The sequence below is a fragment of the Amblyomma mixtum genome, chromosome 3 (assembly GCF_055824585.1).
Source record: "Amblyomma mixtum isolate Tamu chromosome 3, ASM5582458v1, whole genome shotgun sequence".
Lineage (NCBI taxonomy): Eukaryota > Metazoa > Arthropoda > Arachnida > Ixodida > Ixodidae > Amblyomma > Amblyomma mixtum.
Window position 1 is genome coordinate 402,696,954 of NC_143014.1, and position 15,090 is coordinate 402,712,043.

General features: G+C 47.2%; 1 pseudogene across 1 annotated transcript in view; it reads right to left on the bottom strand.

Moving 5' to 3' along the window:
• The window catches only part of LOC149357404 (uncharacterized), a 65,515-nt pseudogene that overhangs the window by 22,073 nt on the left and 28,352 nt on the right, over window positions 1-15,090 (bottom strand). The window lies entirely within an intron of this gene.

The following is a 15,090-nucleotide window of genomic DNA, read 5'->3' on the forward strand; positions in this document are numbered from 1 at the left end:
GCCGGACGACGGCTACGTGACGAAGTCGCCTCAGCGAAGCCGGCCTCGCAAGCACCGCTGTGTGCTGTGCAGTGCGGCGGCGGTGTTTGTTGACCCCCCGAAAGGGAACATGGCGGCAGCTTCTTCCGAATTTCTGGCCCTGCTGCGGACCGCTCTGCTCCACCTGCTCGTCGTCGTCGCTGTGGTGTCCGATTGCGTGCTGTGCGCGGGCCACGGTGAGGCGAAGCCCTCGATCAAACTGTTCGGGAACATTAGCAAGTTCGCGGACCGATTGGAGGTGCATGATTTTCTCAAGAGCAACTTGTTTCTCCCATCGCCGATCGCCAAGGAGGCATCTGCGTCGTCGGCCTCGGATGCCGAAAGTGCGGCCGCTGAGCGACAAGATGCGATCGCGGACAGCATATACCTGCAGGTGGAAGCGCGCTCGCTGGGTTCACACTTGCGAAAGATCAGCAACGAAAAACTTGGAGTCACTGCCATGCAGGTGAGCGACCGCGCGACGCATGTGTCGTCGCCCGAGAGTGGTGCCAAATTTCGTTTAGAAACGACGCCAAAACGAAAACAAAACGAAATCGCGTGCTGTCAACTTCCGTACACAAATGCACGCTTGTGTCTTTCTATTAGGACCGAAGCTGTGGCCATGGCGTTTTTGCTACTGAAACCACGGGCGCGAGTCGGGGTAGCTCTGGCTTTTGGTTACCGTGCGATGTTTCGGGACGGGATTTCGCGCGCCTGACAAACGACCGCGGAAGGCAATTTCCTGAATGGAGTCGATTACTGCTTGCGGCGCGGGTGTCTTTTCGATGCTGTGCGCTTAGTCCTGCCGTGTCTCTCATTTCTCACGTAGCTGGCACGGTTTTCTTTTTCGGTTTGTGAGCTTTCTTTCGATACAAGAGGGCTTCCTCGCCGCTTCTGGCACCGTAGTTGCTGCCTGCTGCTTATTGATTGGAAATAGGCGAGGCCGCTTCGACGCGTGCGGTTACGTTTTCACGCTTCTTCTTTCCTGTGCTACAGCTCACGTGCCGGTGCTCAGTGATGGACATGCTTTTTTCTTTTTTTCTCTTTTTTCCTCGGGGAGAAACGATTTTTCGGACGATCCCTTACGACTATCGTCTGACTGATGCGACCAGCTCGGACTCTCGTTTCAAAGGCTAGTCTCCGAATCCGAAAAACGGCCTGATCGCCACCACGTTTTCGTTTAATATACAATTTCTATCATATTTTATTCTTCTTTTCGATCGTCTCCCCGAGTTCGAGCGTGCTGTTTACAGTGGTGTTTGTGTCGGTGTGCGCTCAACATTTAATTGGAATGTTCGTTCGGACATCTATCGGCAAGCGTTCTGTAGGACATGTGCCCTGGCTTGTTTCACCGACTGATTATCTTTTCACCGGCTAGCTCAGTTCTTCTCTTTTTTTTTTCTTTCTTCCATTCCCACGGCAGAGTGCAGTCAGTGCAATGCGCTTTCACTTTCATCTCCTCGACGCAGTCGCCGGCCGTTAAAGGGTCTCAATGTCGCTGAAGGACCTTTAAAGGAGCGAGTCTTGGCACCGAATGTGTGTGCGCGGATGAGATTGTCACACTGACGCTGCGTTCGAGTCGGCCGCTTTATCGGGAGAGCGGAGCCCCGATATCGGCCGCATCCTCTCCAGCCTCCCATCGAGCGAACAAAAAAAGAGTTTGCCGACCGTGATCGTGTTGGAACCTGCCTCGCTTTGCCGGAGACGAGGAGGGGGAGGCGGATGCCTGGGTCACGTGGTGTGACGTCAGTGAGAGACACTGCACTGTGGTCAGAAATGAAGATCCGGCACGAATTACTATCTCTGTGAGAAGAGATTTTCGAGCAGGTGTGATGTCGGCGAGGCAACTTGGAAGAGACCTTGCGCAAGGTCTTCACGTTCTCAGCTGTTGCCAACGTGTTTTTTTTTTGTCGTCGCTGAAAACCTTCTACTGGTTGTACGACCCATCACTTTCAACTACATCCTATCCCATGCTTCACCTACCATTGCTGGCACTGTTAATTGTTTAATAGGGCCCGGAAATTTAGGCACTAAAGAACCCCGAAATAGGCAGGCATCTAGGCTCTAAAAAACACTGAAATAGGCTCTGTAAAGCAAAAATAGGCGCTTTGAATAATACTCTTTATTCAGAAGTACAAGATTTATAAGTCAAGCATGGAGCGTACGGAGTCCTCAACTGAAGCAATAAAGCACATTCTCAGGTTTTCGAGCGTGAAGCTCCTTTGGTTTTCGCTAAGCATAGTTTTGTACCTTAAAAGGCTTCTTTGGACATCGCATGAACTTAGTGGCGCGAACCTTAGACGTGAGAGTTGATAAAGGCTTAGGCCTTCAGGTGATGTGCCCGTATCGTCGTGATGTGCCCATATCGTCTCCGCATAGAAAGACTCTGATTTGGGAAATTGTTTCTAGGCATCTATTTTTTTCTACCAGTTGTTGCATCATCGTAGAAGCAGTGGTGCCCTTTTCTTCCATTCCCCGAAGTGCTACGGTACTTCTGCCACTTCCTTCAGTGATTCATCTATTGAGAGTCCAGCCTTTTCCAACTTTGTCATTCTTTCCGGCAATGTTGAGAAGATTGCACTAATGTATCTCAGGTCTCTTTCCAAACTCGTCTCTTGCTACAATTCAAGATAAACACTACGTTCAAGTTACAATTCGAGAAAAACGTTCGGCGAGACCTGCGCCTTTTGTGCGTGCATCGGCGCGTGCCTTTCACCATACATAGACATATGTCTCAAAATTGAAAAACGTTACCGAGGACCGAAGTGCCGGATTTAGGCATTTATAGGCAAAAATTGCGGTTAAATAAGTAGAATTTCCTAAAAAGTGACGAAAAGGCAGGCAAGGGCAAAAATGCCTCGTTTAGGCATTTATAGGCATTTTTAGGCAAATGCCTAAATTTCCGGGCCCTATTGATTAAAGACGAGTCTCTGATCTTCAGGAATATATTTCGTATAGCGAAACGAACACGGAATTGCATACCTACGCAGCCATGGGAGATTATGTGCTGTCTACCGTACTTGAATGTGCACCATATGTGCTCAACAAATGACATCAGTGCTTAATGGTTACATTTGTTAATACCGTTATTTTCAGACCTGGTGCCACGTGTCCAGGTTTAATGTCATTTAATGCCAAAATGATATTATTTTGAACGTCTTTGAAGAAGTTTCGCCTTATATAAACACTGTTCTTAAAAGCACAGAATTTGATTGATATTGTCGAAGTGTTATGCCAAAGTTATTTTTCAAAAAAGAGACTATCCCTGCTTTTAATTTGCTGGTCCAAAAAGTATCCAGTGAAGCCACATGTGGCCACACAAACCAAGTATATCAGTCAGAAGTTCCAGCAAAATTGGGGCCAGTCCAAGGAAATTGTTGTGGAAATGCCCTGTCTTGCCGAAAGTTATGAGTTATGTATTTGTTTAATTACACAGCTTTATCGTCCGCTTGCATTTCCACACATAAAGATGTTACGGCCTAGAGATGTCTGTTGTACTGACAATAGTTTTAGTCGAACATAGCTAGAATGCCCCAGTCTAGCGTCATTGATAATAAAAAGTTTTTCACTATCCACGTAGAAATCCAAAATGCTGTACCATCATCTCTTAACAACAGCTGAAAGTAATTCATCAGTGATATGAAGAAAGCATTACTTTTCATTGAAATATAGATTTAAGACAGCATAAAGCCCGATAAAATGCGGCAAAAACTTTCAAAACAAAAAAAATGACATGCACTTGAAAACATGTACACCATGTGTTACCGAAACAGGGGAACATAGTGAGACACACTGATAATTCAGAGGTTTCACCGCAAAATGTGGCTCCAGCTTGCTTTATGCAATTTGCTTTGCCAAATTAAATATATAAATCGCGGTTGCAGCACTTGATTCTGGCAGTATGAGCCACAATCATTTCCACCATAATCTCAAGTAATGTTTTGATCAGTTGTCACCCCCCTTAAACCCGAACTACCATATTTAATATTAATAGACTGCATGAGGGTAGTAACAAAAATTTTTGCTTCATGCCTGACTGAAATGCATCATAGTTTTATCTTTATTTGGAAGCCGTGACAGTTAGCCTACTAATTGTATAACATCAGTGCATCTTTCAGGGTGGTGATAAAAAAAAATTGTAGGGGACACTTAAGCACCGTCTTAAGGATATGAGGTGGTAGCATTAAAGAACAAGCGAATGCATAACAGTCATATTACCTTCAGAGCGTCTGTTGCCTCCTCGAACTGGCTTCTCGGCAAAGCAGCAATATGCGTCCGTTCTGTCAGTGATGCTGAATCCGTAGTTCGCCAGAAAGAGGCCTTAAAATGCACACAGCTATAAGCTTCATTGGTTTTAGTCGGCGCATCTCATCATGATAATCTTTGCACTTTAAATAGTTTTATGCACAGAGCGCTGGAGCCGTATGATCCACCAATGTTGTGAGTGGTCTCGGGAAAGTTCCAACTGCACTGCGTCGAATAGAGGCTAGCCATTTTTCCCACAAGTCAGTGCTGGATAGCAGTTCATGGAAGAATAGCATAAGAGTAGCGCAAAACCAGGACGACGGACACAAGGGGAGAGAACACACACCAACAACACAGGCGCTAACTTCCGACGCGCGTTCTCTAGCGCCCTCTTTCGCATGTGGTAAAAAATGCATGTAGTTTTTGTTTCGGTTTCGGGCCTCAAATGCTTCCTTAGGGTATGTGCGCGTTTGTCCTTCGTTCACGGTTTTAGGTTGCAATACACTCTTGCACAAAGCAGACGCATGCCAGGAAGAGACGAAGCTGGTAATTACCAAATGAGTACTGTGGCTCTTAAAGAGTAAATGAGTGAGTCTGTACTGCCGTAAGATTGCTCGAAGCCCAGAGGTCGCCGCAGGAATTGAAATTAAGGGGGAGTGTTGAGGATAGAGGAGAAGCGCATGTTAGTTTTAATTTTAATCGTGGCGTTCCTGTGTCGTGTAGAAATAGCAACGTTTATTGCTCCAACACTCATATCAAATATGACATTGGGAAATCACTGCTGCGGCCTATAAATGGGGATCATTTCCAGTTCCCTTCCTTAACTCTTCCAGAAGAGTTACAGTACCCCGACCGGGAACAGAACAAAACGATGGGTTGACAAAATGAAAAATTTGTTTACAAAGGGTGACATAAATCTCAAAAGAAAGTTTTCGATTATATGGGAAAGTATAGGCGAGATAGAGATAGGTCGATAGTTCTTCATATCATCTTTTTAGCTCATCCGGGAAAAGTGCAGTGTGTGGAAAACCATTTAACATGAAAATCAGAACATCAGACAGTGCCTCGAAGTTCCTTTAGAGCAAATTTGCTGACAAGAAGTCAATACCAGGAGGTTTATTTCGCTTAAAGCTAATGATTATATCATGCAGTTCTTGTTTTGTAATTCTGGCTAAAAAGGCGGACACAGAGTTTGATTCTTTAAAGTGTATTGGTATCTCTGACTGGAAGATACTTTCTCGGAGGCCAGGGCAAAAAAAAAAATCTACTAAACGTAACACCGACTTTGATGGAACCTCCCGGAAATAAAGAAAGCGGGGAGGTGTTTCCATAAGTTTTGCCACGAAGAAGAAATTTATTCAATTCTCGCCGTGCGAAACCCGACATGGTTTATGGGGACATAACCTCCCAAAGTGACTCAGGCTATGAGGAACGCCGCAGTGAATGTCTCCTGAAATTTCGACCTCCTGGGGATCTTTAACGTACACAGACATCGTACAGTACACGGGCCTCTAGCACTTCGCCTCTATCGAAATTCGACCGCCGCGGCTGGGATTCAACCCGCGTCTTTCGGGTCAGCAGCCAAGCACCATAACCACTGAGCCATCGCGGCGGCGCGAAACACGCCAGTAAACTGCAAAACCTTGCCATAAAATTGGACTGCTTTAGAGGGAGAAAAAAAATTGAAATGAGCAATTCAACGTTCCAACAGAAAAATGAAAGGCGCAACAAATAGCCACAATGAACATTTTGCAGTGACACCAAAGGCAGCCCTTAATTAGTCAATATATAACTGCTTTAGGCTTTTACAATTACGCTTTAACGATACTATCGCGATCAAAAGTTTACGGGACGCATGTTCACGGAAAAAAATCATTGTAGCTCTGCTTCGCGACGCAGTCGCGCATTATTGTTACCAGCGGATAGAGCATCCAGTTCCCTTATACTTTACATATTTCAGGAGACCGGATTACGTGACTGCGCTGCAATAATTTTGGAACGAAAAGCGCCACTTCTAGCATGCAAAGCAGAAGGTCAAATTACGCTTGGATTTGACCTCTAGCAGGAGGCTCGCCGCAGATATGGCTGTAATGTCACACCACGTGGCTAGTCGCCACTCGTTCCGCCGCTGCGCTGACCGCCACTCAGACCGCTCGCTCTGGATAGTTGTGTCGCGTGTCTAACCACGTGATTCACTCTTGCTGAATTAAAGTCAACGCTCGCCGGTCACCGGGACGAGTTCCTCGAGGAGCCGGGTAGGTTCTAGTGATCCCTACGACAGAGAGCGTCACGAAACCGCGTAGGCTAGAGAAGTTGCGAAAGCGGGCTCGTGGATTTGATGAAACCGATGAAGAACGGGAGGTACGTTTGGAGAAGCAGCGGCACAGGCAACGCCCTGAGGCGCGCCAAGTACAGAAGCCGCGCTGGTCAGTAAGGAGAGCCGAACCTCGTTTATTGCCAAAGCTGGGTGCCTTTTTATAGGCATGCTTAACGTGAGGGAAGGGGGGAAGAGAGGGAGAGAGAGCGGCGATAACGGCTACCGCAAAGGAACGAAAGGGTGCGCGCCGGTGACGCGCGCGCAACTAAATTCACTGAAGCATATGCCACAAATCGACACTTTTAATTGGGCTTGCAGCGAGTTGCGGGCGTACGCATGCTACAAACCGTAGCGTGCGCGCGCTACGGACACGTTGCGGGATGCGTTGACAAGATGGCGGCGCCCTGCTTGCCCGCTTCGGAATAAATGCATGTCGCCTGAGGATTCTTCGACACGATAGCTCGCTCAAATGGTAGCAGTTCGCGTTTGTTTCACACACTCTCGCCTTCACTTAGTATATGCGATAACTAGCCCCTGTTTTTCAGATAATTTGGCGATTTTCAAGCTCTTAGGCCTAACTAAATGCAGTGTTTTTTCCTCGCAGGAACGACACCTGGCGCAGCAGTTCTCTAGCTTATAGTCACTTGTCACATTTTCTTCGATTTGCATAGTTTTTCACCTTGGAATAAAAAAGGCTCGCAACGCACCCACCCTCGTTATCAGTAATTACGGATGAAAATTTCTTCAACCCAGCGTTGATGTGCTTTGACTTCTTGTCACTAGATGGCAATACTGTTTACACGCGCCCCCTATGCACGCCCCTGAGGGACGCTAGGGCACGGCCAACTAAAAGTGTCGTGAAGGCTGCCACTACACAGAAGGGCAGCGGATGTTGCCATCTCCGCGGGCGTCGACATCGGCCACTGGTTCGGTTACTTTTCGCTCCGGCTTAGCTCAGCCGAGTTGAGCCAAAGCCATATTTTTTTTTCGCACAGTCGCGTCCCGTAAGCGTTTGATCTAGAGCAGGGGTTCTCAAACTGGGTTCCGCCGGCTGTCTTCTTGTGTTCCGCGAGAACCCTCACCGGCTCTGACCCGGCAGCTGATATGAGACTGGCTCTGAGTGCTACAGAGCCACGCTTTGACTTGCTCTTAAAAGGGAAGCAGTACCACCCATCACATTAGTATTTGTATTAATCTGTGCAATAAACATTTAACTTTTGCAACTCTCTCTTTGCAAAAATGCACTCGACAACATTGCTGGTAAGTGAAAGCAGGGGGGGGGGGGTTCCCTGGAACTTATTGAAGGCTTTTGGGGTTCCTCCAAGCAAAAAAGTTTGAGTACCCCTGATCTAGAGTGTCTGGACGGGCGCGCCTCTGCTTTCAGGACGAGAACACCGCTCTCAAAAACGGCATGTTTAGTCCCACTCCACCGTTCGGCTGCATTAGGTGCAATCCTGCGGTGGGCCGTTTCAAACAGATAACTGCCGCTACCGCGTGGAATTCTACATATTTGGTGTGCTGTCAATACAGGTGGTACCTGAGGTTGTTTGAACAGTGAATCGGGGCTAGTTACGCTAAAGTAGGTAATCTTTCGCAGCTCATCTTTCGAGAAGCTCGGTGTCTTGTGAACAGTCGTTGCATTCTCACAGCGGGCATAGCAAATTCCAGCCCAATCTGTTGACCCAGATACTGTACATTTCGATTACTTTTCCAATAATGAGGATTACTTATTTTTATCTGCCATTGCATATTCGCCAAAGACTGCCATTGGCAGCTTCTCGTTCGCCATGAAATCAAATGCGAGAAATCGCCTTTGATGGCTGCTAATTTCAGCCATTATAAGAATACAAAGTTGAAGTTTGCAATATACCTCCGCCGCCAGAAGAAATCGTTCTGGAATGCAAGCGTTTCGCATTCATAAAGCCCCTCTACGGTCGCTTACCTGTTTGACTGAAGACGCTATGGAGGGCTTTATGCATGCCTTACCTAGCATACTCTGGAGTTGTCTGTTGACTTCCAGGATGCTCGCTTGACCTATTCTCTCATTTTTGCGCGCGCGCTGTCCCGAGCAAGGCGAGCCTCTGTCCTCTCCTTGTGTTGGCATAAAACCCGGGAACACAGCCTGCAGCCCCTCATAGCTTGATCTCCAACTGCTGCATCACACACACTACACAAGCTGACTTCAAGCAGTCGGATCGGTGGTACCCGGAACAGAAAAGTACCTCATTCGCTGAAAGTTTAACAGACTCCTTCCCATAGTAAACAACGTGACGTCAAAGGGACGTGGCCCGATGGGCAAAATTGCCAACTTTCGCCTCGGTTTCGCATGTTTCGAGCGTGCCCCGCCGCCTTTCTTCTCCCGATTACGACTGCATCGGTACGCGTTGCACATTCTGCACCACGCTGTCATAAGTGGTATGCTTTAACGCGATAGCGTTAAGGCTCCTGCTGTGCAGGAAATCCGGCGTCTTCGGCGTCGCGGGACTTCAGCCAAAAATCCTCAAAGAAGCAACCTATAGGTGCGTCACCTGGGTCACGTGACCTGGTGTCGTCGTCACAACCGGCCTACCAGATCGGGAGCAAAGTGACCACCGTGGCAGGTGGCAGTCGATGATTGGTCGCGAGTGGTTGCTGACTGTACGCGATGGAGGTTTTGCTCTAAAGATGACGACTTTGAATCAAACTGCGAGCAACTCCGGGCAGACCTAGCACGACAGAAACACCCATTGTCAGTTATCGACGATTCAATCAAGAAAGCTTAAAGGCATGACCGGCGCGAACTCAGAAATGGAAAGAAGCAGCCACGCCCGAACTCTCAAGTCAATCTTGTCCTTACACATTCGGCGTCAATCCCCAATGTTCATGCAGTTCTTAAGAAACACCCCAACATCCTTCAACAGAGTGAAAGGATGACAGAAGTCATCCCTGCTCTGCCACGCGTTGTGTATAGGCGTGCAAGGAACATCCGTGATATCATAACATCATCTACAATCGGGAACCGTAGCTTCAGAGGATCTGCGCCATGCAATAAACCTAGGTGTAAACTCTGTCCGATGATGGAAATAACTACTAGCGCCAAAAGCACAGCGTCATCCTTCTCATTCCAGATAAAAGGCAACGTTTCATGCGACAGCGCTAATGTTGTCTACCTCCTGGAATGTGGCACCTGTAAAGCTCAGTGCGTGGGACAAACAGTTACACCATTCAGGATTCGCATCAACAATCACAGATCACATGTGCGGATGCAGCCAAATCTCCCACTTTCAAAACACATAAACAACCTTGGGCATCCATTCGATAACTTTAAAGCTATTGTACTCCAATCGGGGTTAAAAACGCATTATGAGCGCGAGAGCTGTGAATCATACCTGATTCACAAATTTAACACATTCTCAAGCGGCATCAACGAAACAGTAGGCCGGCTATCATGCTTACACCCCTAGAGTACCAAATAATTATCCAAGACATGTTGATGGCAGAGACTGATAGAACGGGCGTCAGAAAGCATAGCAAGCATTTCTTTCTTCTTTTTTTCATGTCACATGCATTCCCACGTATTTAGTGTTTTTGTTTTTTTTTAAGTATTTTTGTATTGTATTGTCATGCTTTGTAATGCATTGTCACGCATTTCTCTTCTGCGCGCGCTCACGCACAGTGAAGAATTACATTTGTCTCAACACAGTACATTGTACTTGCCACTGACTGCAGTTCGTTTCTGGTGTTGTGTGTGTGTGTTTGTTTTTAACCTTGGGTCTTTTTCTTTTGTTGTGTATTGAGTGGTTGTATAAGGATTCTCCTTTTTTGTGTATTGAGTGGTTGTGTAAGGATTCATTAGTCATTAGAAACTTGTGTTTTTTCCTAATGACCTATCTTGTATAGTGTTGTGCTGCCACAACCCTTCTCTGAGTGGGATTTTTCATATTCTTGTGTAGTAGCGTTTTTTTTTCTTTTTTCTTTTTTTGACATTCCTGCCGAGCCCCATGCCTAGAACTTTCTCCTGGAATGTTGCCTTCTCGCCGTGCGGCTGCCAGGCACTTCGCTCGTGTCGCCACAATGCGTCTTGAGTGCCATTTTGTAAAATCTTGTGCAGTAAAGGTTTTTTTTTGTCACAGCCCTGTGGCAGCTGTACGCTGTAGAGGTTCACGCTTGTCATCGACTTTTCTGTCGTTACCTCCCTCCGAACACCTGCCGCCGTTTCAAGTTGTAACCAACATTTTTTATTTTTATTTTTTATTTGTTTACTTTTTTAATTATTTTTTCTAAACCTCTCCCCTCCCCGCTGTTTGTGTTTTTGTTTTAACACTTTTTTCTGTGCCTCGCGGATGCTATAAAAGCTACTTGTTTCAAATACTGTAATACACTTGTAAAAAGGCTGGTCCTCCAGCCGAAACGTCGTGAATTAAATCTTATGTTTTCCAAGTTCTGGTGACTTTATCTTATATTAATCAATCAGCTGCCAAGAAATAATTTTTGATATATATATATATATATGAGAGAGGGAAGCCAACGAGCCCCTCAACCCCCTTCCCTTATATATATATATATATAAAGGGAAGGGGAATGAGGGGTTCGTTGGCTTCTCTCTCTCATATATATATATATATATATAAATATATATATATATATATATATATATATATGTATATATAGTAGTTGCAGCAGGTCTTATTGTTCAATGGGCCAGGAAGACTTGTAGTAGAAGGGGTCACAACTTTCCGATTATCTTCATTTAATACCAACACTTTCGAACGGAGGACCGTCCTTCATCAGGGTATACACACGAATGAAATTCCACAATTTCTCATTTTCTAGGCACCGCACGAAAAGTGAGAGGTGAAACCACTCTCTCTCCCGTTAGAGGAAGGAGACCCAAAGTCAGTATAAGACGCGAGTGCTCCAGTCCGTTTATGGGCAAGAGGGGGAGGGTTGCGAAGGCCAGGAAAGGGGAAAAACATTTATATATATATCGAAATCAAACGCAAGTTGAAAATTTGCGCTTGTCCGAGTCTTGTCTCGTTTCGTCTTCATTTGCGCGAAATTTTTTCCTTTTAAGTGATCTTATATGGGGATTGTAGCATGAGGAACGTGTATCGTCTGCCATATGCGAGTGTACTACACCTTTCTTTCCTTGCTTTTCCGACGCTGAGAACGTCTACAATTTATAGAAGGTTCCTAATAAAGATGTCGCAGTAAAAAATAACATGATGCACTCGTAAAGGCGTAACAAATGCTGAACTTCATGGCTTCCTCTTAGGTAATCAACATGGGGGTATATTCTATGGAAATAAGTTGGCTCTCTCTTTCTCTTGGTAACGCTGGACGCTTTTGATTGCATTTTGCAGTGCGCACCATGCCGTTTCAGATAGGAGAGCAGCCTCGTTAAAGAACCAGCAAGCGTGCTCGGGAATAATGACGATATACAACCACCATTCGCAACACAGTAGAAACAAAATGGCGACAATAATACGAGACCTTTTCAAATTCCATGCCAGCGCCACTACACCCGCGCCTGTCACACACCGTCGCGCAGGCGTCAACGCACGCGGGTGACAGTTCATCGCGAAAGGACAAAGGATTGACGGAGAAGAATGCAGAGAAAAGCTTTTTTAAAGTGTCTGCCCTGTCCAGACAGCGCAGCTCTGCTCCCATGCTCCAGAACTACGCGCGGGCTACACAGAGTCTGGGCTGGGCTTGGACCTCCGGTGCTAGGCTGCGTGATCCGCCAAGCTTGTGGTGCGTTTCTCGTACAATAAATGTGAAATTTAGACGAAATTCGCTTGCACAAGTTGTGCATTGCGGCAGAATGACTGCGAGCCAGCCATTAAGAACGTTTGATGCTCGATGCTTTCATCCAGGTAGCAGAGTTTTGTTCAGTGATCAACCACGGATTAACCGCGACGTCCTGACAATCGTCGACGGCTTTCGAGGGCGTTTGCCGCTTCCTTCTGCAGAAGGAGGGCGAGGAGTGGTAACGGTGAAGCTGGTGAAGCGAAGCTGCTGCGGAGGAATGGAAAACGGAGAGGAAGGCGCCTGTCCCGATCACGAGGCCACCGCGCGGAGGGGCGCGAGTAGTGGAGATGGCGAAGTACAGCAGCCATGGGCAAAGGGAAGGAGCGGGATTTGAGGATTGCATGACGATCATGTGAGCAGGTGCCGGGAAGATGACAACGGAGGAACAAGTTGGTCAGAGAGGAAAAGTGAGAAAAAGGCGATAGAATGAAGCCCTGAACTCCGTGGCGCCGAGCTGCGGTGCGTTGAGTGTGCATGTTTGTACGCGCGCTGTGGTGAGCACAAGAACCGCGAATGGGCTGCGTAGCATGGAGTGAAGGAAAAGAGGCGTAGAATGCAACCAAACTGTGTACTGAGTGAAGACCATGAACGGCGTTGAAAACGTAGACGCGCCGAGGCGCAGCGTCTGCGGGGAAGCATAGCGCGATGCCGAGCGTATTTCTCAGCGTTCGCGCCAGGCTGTACAAAAGGAAGAACATCAGCACGCTGAGCGATCGCGTAGCGTCAATGCGAAACGCCTGCACCTGGAATCTGTAGCACTCCAGCACGCGAAGCCAAGTGGGAAGCGCAGCGTGCGCCAACGGGCCGCTCAGTCAGAGAAAAAGAGAGTCAGCAGGAATAACAAGCACCAAAAGCGCATGGCTACCAAATTTTAAACGTGGAATGCATTCGAGACTTCCTCCCCGAGGTTTCTTTCCTGTGGTTTTCATGCAGCAAATTTTCGAAACGTTTATGAAGTTTCACTTCATAAAAGAGAATGAAAAGAATGCACTTAGGAAGGTACAGTCAGGGATAAAGGTCTCTGGACCCCGTGATTAGTAAACGAATCCGATCGCTCTATTATTATCCACCGGCTATAGACCACACTTGTGGAGGAGAAAGAACAGGATTTTGACTTTCACTTCCCCAAGTGTGGCCCAGGCGGCGGCTAATTACAGAGCTACCGGTGTCGTTTACAGAGCACGCGGTCCAGAGACTTTTGTCCGCGACAGTACGTAATCGGTGAAACCGTTAAGTCCGGTCTCATCGCTGATGACGAAATTTGTAAGTCGCTAATCGTATTTCGATTAATTTGACGGTATATAATTAGGACGAGGTGGTAACGGCGGAATGATACGGTGCACTTGCTTTCTATCTTCCTGTATAGTTCCCTGCTACCCTTCCTGCCTTCTTCTCCGTCTGTCCTCGTACTGCGGCTAGCGGAGTGAGCACTAGGGAGCACTGTGGTCTTGAGGCTTCCGCCATTGACTCACTCTAACCCCCGCCGCGGGCTTGTGCCGCTCCCGCGAGGTTGGCTTCCAGCTCCCGGCCGTGTAACGTGAGCCCAAGGCGCTGCGTCACCGTGACCTCACTTCCTCCTCCTCTTCTCCTGTCCTCCTCTTTGTTTCTATTTGCTCGTTTGCTCGCGACGCGGCGTGCACCATAGGCATGCGCTATTGTGAGTTTCTCTGAGGATTAAACCGAAATAATTGCAATTTTCAGCGATAAGATTCGGCGGGAGAAAACCGGACTACAGCTTCGTCCTCTAAACATGAGGAGAGTACGACAGTTAGCTTTTCCCCTTCTCATCAGCTGTAATTTTCCCATCCTTTTCCCTTGTATGTGCACTACCAGGAGCACCGTTCGGCTCACCTAGACCACGACGGACGCCGTTGCCCATGTATCTTGGGCGGCGGCGGTGATGGCGGTGCGGGTTACCACTGCGCTAACACCAACCTCAAAGCCAGCTGTGGAACTACTCATTATTACGTGATAGAGACGCAAGAATGGAAGGATACCTAACGCTTAATTGCGCCCTCTTTGTTAGCCCAAAGTGCCCACTGGAGTCGTTTAACTTGGCTAAAGAGTTAACAACAGTGCAGTCGACCCGTTGCTTCTTATAACTCGCAAATTAAGCAAGAGGAAGTGTGTGTGTTTGGGAGGGGGGGGGGTGAGCCCTCTTTGATTTTAAGCGGAGAGGCTGCTCCGCTAGCACCAGGTGAGCATGATAAACATGAAGCGAAACACAGTCACATGACACTCATATACCCCCACCTCACACAAACACAATTTTCACAGGCGCATGTAAGTGCCGTGCCCCTAAGAGTTATTATCAGGGCCTACGTCACATGCAATGCTCAGCCCGCGTTACACATTAGCCAGGCTGAGGATAGAGCCCTGATGTAGCCTTAATTCAGTTTTCAAACTTGGACGTGACAACCTAAAACGGCCAGAAGGTTTTCTCGGGCATCCAGTGCCGTCCTTACAAAAATTTTCATAGAGTTTTGTCGATGCAGTCTAGACTTTCTAGATTTATGGCCATACACCTTTACTAGACTTATGTCCATAAACTATGAATACACAAAAGGAAAAGTCAGGAAGGCAATAAAGTCTATAAGAAGTGTTTAGAAAGTATAGAGACCATTTAATAAGGGAGAACACATTTCAGGTGCTGGATCGTGCAAATGGGGCTGAGGATAGAAAATGAGGGTAGAGTTTTGATGTGCCCTTGGTGTAGAGTC